This window comes from Alnus glutinosa, chromosome 3 (genome assembly GCF_958979055.1).
Source record: "Alnus glutinosa chromosome 3, dhAlnGlut1.1, whole genome shotgun sequence".
Classification (NCBI taxonomy): domain Eukaryota; kingdom Viridiplantae; phylum Streptophyta; class Magnoliopsida; order Fagales; family Betulaceae; genus Alnus; species Alnus glutinosa.
The window spans coordinates 4,337,548-4,344,467 of record NC_084888.1 but is presented as its reverse complement, the minus strand read 5'-3'; the positions used below and the strand labels follow the sequence as shown (position 1 = coordinate 4,344,467).

At 33.6% G+C, this 6,920-nt stretch overlaps 1 pseudogene; it reads left to right on the top strand.

The window, feature by feature from the left end:
• Nucleotides 1-4,925: 4,925 nt before the first annotated feature.
• LOC133862596 (caffeoyl-CoA O-methyltransferase 1-like) lies at nucleotides 4,926-6,621 on the top strand (annotated as a pseudogene).
• Nucleotides 6,622-6,920: the final 299 nt, after the last annotated feature.

Below are 6,920 nucleotides of genomic sequence, written 5' to 3'. Positions count from 1 at the left end.
TAGTCGTTAGACAGTTTGTAACGACATTATTTAGTTAATAACTAAATGAATGCCGTTAATTCCGCTACCGTTGTATCGGTATTTCGTTAATTCTGTTACCGTTGTATCGGTATTTTAGTTGATAATATAATCATTTCCCTATTAGTTCAATCAACATTCTCAATTTGAAGTTGATTGATTGCTCGAATTACTAAAGATACATAAACAGACAATTGTATCAAGAGCAAACAAACTCTTTTATATGGTTAAAAAGCAAATAAACAAGGTAACTTTTGAAATTTGACCACAAAGGAAAAAAAAAAAAAAAAAAAAAAAAAGGTCAATCACATTACTATTTCCATAACATTACATTTGTTTTTTTGTTTTTTTCTTTTTTAGTATATAGTCAGTATTTAAAACCATTGTTTATCTAAATAGTTGGTATGAAAATTTGCTTATATCTAGTAGCTCCAGCCTCAAAGTTAAGATGTATAATTTTTTTTATTATTACTTAATTTCATGAGCAACCACTAATCAATAATTTCAAACAATTAAATCAAGCTAGAGCTTCTTAGTATTTGCAATTTAAATTACAAAAGATGCTTGTAAATTTTAGTGGCAGCGGCATATTCAAATCAAGGGACAAGCAGGGGCGGAACCAGCATTTGAAATTTGGGGGGGTAAAATTGAAAAAAAAAATTAGGGGTAAAACCCTAAGCCACCATGTACTCCATCCCTGGACAATAGATTGTTTGTAGTTGCTAGCTGCCCCCCAAAAAAAAAAAAAAGTTCTTGGCAATTATGTAATTTGCTTGCAAGCAGAGTGTTGTCTTTTTACTGTAATTAATTCCTTACCATCCTCGCCCAACCCAAAATGCATGCATATAAGGTAATTAAGACTAATTTCAAATAATAGACAGCATTAGAAAACTTACCATCTAAGAGGAAAAAGGTGCCTATTTTTACAGTAGATACACTTTTAATGGTTCTGCAGAAACCAAATAAATACAGTTCTTAATAATTTCCATAGATAAGTTTAAAACTCTGGGTACACTTTTGAGGTTAACAGCGTTAGTTAATTAATAACCTGAGTTGTCTTAATTATATTTTCCAGTGAGGACAGTACTCTTTAATTTATTCATTTTGGTCAAAATTAAATAAGGTTGTAATTTAGTCATTAGATTCTTGCATGTCGGAGAGTTGAATGAGAGACTCTTTAGTGGGGCAAATGAAAGGCATTTACAAAATGCTTTAATAACAGCTTTAATAACATTGAATTAACCTTCTGAAGAGTATGTTGGTGTTGTTACCAATTAAGACATTATTTATTCATTCTGCCCACAATATACAGTCTCATAATTAAGTTAAACGTCACCCTTTTAAATCCAAGCATTTGGCTTAGGTGCTAAAATATATATACTTTTTCTGTAGTTTTTTCAACGGTATATATTTAATTTCAAATTTTTCATGAAAACGAAAGAGTGAAATAAAATTATAGACCATTAAAAGAATTACAAGAGATCTTCTGTATTTTTTTTTTCCCCTTCCCGGGTGCTTTGTTACCGCTCTTAACTTTTTAAAGAATAGGATCATTTTATTATCAAAATTTAGTTTTGTTACATCTAACAGTGTACATGATGTCACGTCATCTAAACATAGCGTCATGTATGTTATTTAAAACTTTAAATGATGTGATAACATACATATATATCGTTATATTTGTGAAATCTAATCCGGGTTGCGGTCGTAATCCTGATGCAGCTTTTCAAAGGGCAATGCAGTGTATTAATTTATGGTACCAATGCAAGTAGTTAGAGAGTTATTAGTGCATCATTCACCATTTGTCCAAACCTAAAACTCCTGTCAGTCCCAAATTGCATAACCGTTACAACCATGCAATGGTTAAAGTACCCCCACATGGCTTTGAGCCCCTATTTTCAGGTGATAGAAGTGTGAGCCAGATGGCTTAAGGATGATAAGCCAGCAGAGTAAAATGTTTTTTTTTCTCCTGTGTTTAGAAATAGAGGTATATATGAAATTTAATAACCTTCCTAATTTGGGAGATTAATTTATAGAGTCAAAGAATTGATGCTCATTGTGCTACAAAAGATAATTAATTACCTTGTGTATTGACAGATAACTTTTAGAAGTATGGCATCACTTTTTTGGTATATCAATAACTGCCATTAATACCTATTGATTTTTAAAGTAGAGAGAGAGAGAGAGAGAGGAAGAAGTGGGGAGAGAATAGAATGTGTTGATGTGGGAAGTTACTAGAATTTTAGATTAGGAAAAACTTCACTTAACTCTACTAAACTTTCATCACCTTTGTAATTTCCTTCTAAAATTTAAAAATTCTCAATTTAGTGTATTAATTTTTTTTTTTTTAAAAAAAAAAAAAAAATTCAATCTGACCCATCCATTAGAATTTTCCGTTAAATCCTAAAAAAGATGAGAGAGATTCCCAAAATACCCTCATTTTTCTTATAAAAAAAATAAAGGGTAAATTTGTAATTTTAGAAGTTTTACAAGGGTATAAGGGTCGTTTTATCCTTTTAACCGTTTGATTTAATCCCAAACTCTAACGGGAGGGGTGATTCGATTACAAAAAATTGAAAGTTCAATATACTAAATTGAGAGTTTTTGAACTTTTGAGAGAGATTGCAAAAGTGATGAAAATTCAGGGGGTTAAGTGAAGTTTTCCCTTTAATTTATTTTTATTTAGATTAATATTTCACTAAAATAATAGAATCAATTGATATATCATATATTAAAGAAGTTGAATAATGCTATATACCATCATTTTATCCCTCAAAAGTTAATGTGGCTTTTAAAATTACCATAAAATTTGGGATGGATTCTAATGATGTCAATATTGGGGAGATAAAAACAAATTGATGGTATATAATGACTTGTGAAAAAGATGCTATCAAAAATTTTGGTTTGTGACAAAATTGATGATTGGAAATTCCTATTTAATATATCTTTGACAGTTGCATGTATGCTTGTTTGAGAATTCCTTATGTGAGATCTAATTAATATGCTAAACTGATATACAAGTTAAGTACTCAATCATGTTAATTATCACACACAAATACATTGTAAAGAAGCGTATTAAGGTTCTTTGTGAAGTTCTCTTTCATATTTATATTGTTAATTAATCGGACAAAATTTTATTTTAAACCGAAATAGAAAAAATTCTTTTAATCCAATCTATTAAGTTGACAGATGTCTTTAGAGCGTGCATATTTTTAATCATCACATGAATTTTTAATAGACCATGTGAATGCTTTAAATACAAGTGTCAATTTAAGAGACTGAGTTGAAATAATTTTCTCCCATCAATTTAAAAGAAAACTTTATTGTTTTTAATTTCATAAAGATTTGTTGTTAATGTGCATATTGGCTAGACCCACAACTTCCATAATAGACCGCTACAACCAGCGTTGTTAGCTGCTTTTCTGCTTGCTTCCTATATTTCGAGGATCTTCCCCGAAGTTGTAGAAATGACCTACTTTGAATTGCTGCAGGAGATATATTGTGTACTTTTTTGGCCTTTTGATTTGGTTACCTATTCAAGTGCTCAAAAAGTGTTCGATGAAATGCCTCAGAGCTTTCTGTAGTCATAGACTCGTTCGTCGGTACCCTTAAATTGTACTTGTTTCGGGAGATGCTTAAAATGGGGATTGATTTTTGGCAAATTGTTCCAAAAGTTTTCGAGTTTCATTGACATTGACATGTTAAGAACTTGAGCTTTTGATTTTGACAAATTTTTACAATTAAAGTGTTGACTTCTAGGACTGACAAATAGATCATTTAATGAAAAACACCCATCATATTGTCCATGTAGAGTCCTGAAAACGTGATTCATGTATCTAGATACATGCATGTCAGCTTGCAATGCAATTACAAACGAAAAAAAAAAGAAAAGCAAAAAAGAGATCCACCCCACTGCGATGCTCCACTCTACAAACAGATGTGATGAAAGGTGATTCTGCCCTTGTAAAAGGGCAATAGAGTGGCTCCACCTTTACCCACCTGATAGAAGGGATAGTGGAAATGGAGATTCGCCCACAGAGGAGCAAGGAGCAAAGGTGGAAAGCTCCATTCCAACAAAGGGGTCGATGGGGTGACTCCACTCTGGCCACCTCCACATAGGTGTGGAGGGTGAAGAGTTCAACCCTCGCACGCTTTAATTTTGTGGGATGACTTAATCCCCAATAGAGGCTGGAGTGGAGAGCTCGACGAGTGCAGCGGCCCTACTGCCTATTTTATTGGTAATTTGGTACATGTTTCACGCCTGCAAACTAATAGCTAGATTCACTAGGCAAAGAAGAGACAAATTTATTTCGTACGTACGTGACAACCCAATAGGATTGTATCATTTTGCAAAATAATTTTAGCCGATCGAATAAGATAATGAAAATTGAAAACTACAACTTCTGACCCCCCCCCCCAAAAAAAAAGAAGAATAAATTAAACGGTTTGTGGATATGAGCTTTTATTATATTAGTTGATTTATGGGAGTCGTCTGAATATAGAAAATATTTATGCATTTTTTTTGTTGGGCTAGCTAGTAGAAAATAAAATAATCTTCTTTCTTTTTTCTTTTTTTCTCTCTTTCTCTGAGCATCCTAGTTGCTGGATCCATTTCAAAATGTACAAGTTTTTCTAATTAAAGATGCACAAGAGTTGAATTGTGATTTGTGAAGAATATAACCCCCAAGTCAATGATCATTAAATTATTTCTTTACGAACAAAAGAAGCATTACAGGTTCTTTAATTTCTTTTATTTGAGTCGTCAACTATTGAGACGTGATGGTTAATTAGTCCCCTTAATGAATATTGTTAAGCTTATGTTTGAATTTGAACTAACGATCATGTACTCTCACAAAAACAGAAAGCTCGACATATATATATATATATATATATATTTTTTTTTTTTGTGAGCAACAAATTAAACCCTCTTGTTTATCGGGCAGTCGAATCATCACCCACCCCCCAACTCTTCTTAAATAGAGCAGCCCAGCCCTCTGAATTGAAGGTAAAGCAGGCTAATTAAGCAGCTAAAACCCTAACGCCTCAAAAGAATCGAAGAAGATAAATAGACAACAATGGCTCCCACTCAGGAAGAGCAGCAAAAACAAGCTGGTAGGCACCAGGAAGTTGGCCACAAGAGCCTATTACAGAGTGATGCTCTTTACCAGGTACACCAACCCATCATCTGGAACCACCCATCCCACACATACACACACACAAAAAAGAAACAAAAAAAATGGTAGTATATAATTAATTAGTTTCATTTTTATTGCTTCTTGCAGTATATACTGGAAACTAGCGTCTAACCCAAGAGAGCCAGAGCCCCTGAAGGAGCTGCGGGAGTTGACAGCAAAACACCCCTGGTGAGTAAATTTCAAAATCGCTCATTGATCTGTACGTGCTGGTTTTATGCATGGTCGGACAGCTATATATATATAATGTGATTTCACATGAAATAACATAAACAGGAATGTCATGACAACCTCAGCCGATGAAGGGCAGTTCTTGAACATGCTCCTAAAGCTCATCAACGCCAAGATCTACACTGGTTACTCTCTGCTTGCCACCGCCCTCGCCATTCCAGAGGATGGAAAGGTTGTTGATTAAATATTCATCATTCTTAAAAAGATAATGAAAGCAACTTAAAAGCAAAACACTTGAAGATCATACATTTCTAAAAAGAGATCGAATTAGTCATGAACAACTTCTTCCATGCATATATGTAGCTCTGAAAGGATTAATCAGTTTGAGAATGTTGCAGATATTGGCCATGGACATCAACCGTAAGAATTACGAACTGGGTTTGCCTATAATTCAAAAGGCCGGTGTTGCTCACAAGATTGATTTCAGAGAAGGTCCTGCTCTTCCGGTACTTGACCAAATGATTGAAGACGTGAGTACAAAACAAAACCCACCTTAAAATATGCTAACTCTGATTTATGACGTACTGTTCTAATTACTTTTACTACATTTTTTATTTTTATTTTTATTTTTTTTTATCAATTATGAACTATATTATAAGATTATAAATAAAAGCTTTACTATTCAAGCATTTTCCATGATTTATAATTTTTTTTAAAAAAAGCTGAGTTGATTTGTTATTTTAATGGTACAGGGTACATGTTATGGAAAGTTCGATTTTATTTTTGTGGACGCTGACAAGGATAATTACCTGAACTACTGCAAGAGGCTCATTGACCTTGTGAAGGTTGGGGGAGTTATCGGCTACGACAACACCCTGTGGAACGGGTCCCTGGTGGCCCCACCTGATGCACCGCTTCGAAAATACATTCAGTATTACAGAGACTTTGTGTTGGAGCTCAACAAGGCCCTAGCCGATGATCCCAGGATTGAGATTTGCCAGCTTCCTGTGGGCGATGGGATTACTCTGTGCCGCCGTATCAGCTGATTACCAGCCCATTTCTGCTCTTTTAGGACTATTTGTCTATCTCTACCTTGGGGATGTTTTTATGAAATTTGTAGCATTTTCCTCTTCTTATTAGCGGGTGCAATTTAAAATTGGAGAAACTATACTTATTTTCTTGAACTTTTACCTCAATTGCAATGTTTTTTTTTTTTAAATTAAGGTCATATTTGTTTCGATGTTTAGTGCAATCGAAAATGATGGTTCCCAGAAAAGCTTCTTTAATCTTCAAAAAATGGTTTCATTTTTTAATATAATAAATCATTTTTTGAATTTAAACTTCTCATTTCTCGTACACATTATCTCTTATACTTTATTCTCCGGCAATCTCCACTACCACTGAAGGTTTTTGGATTCCAGACAGATTTTGCTAGCCTCCATTGAAATTTGCCAAAATTTGTTGGTCCTTTTTTGCCATCACCGGCTATTGCCAGCAATTGCTATTTTTCGTACGAGACAAACGCCGAAAAATATTTTC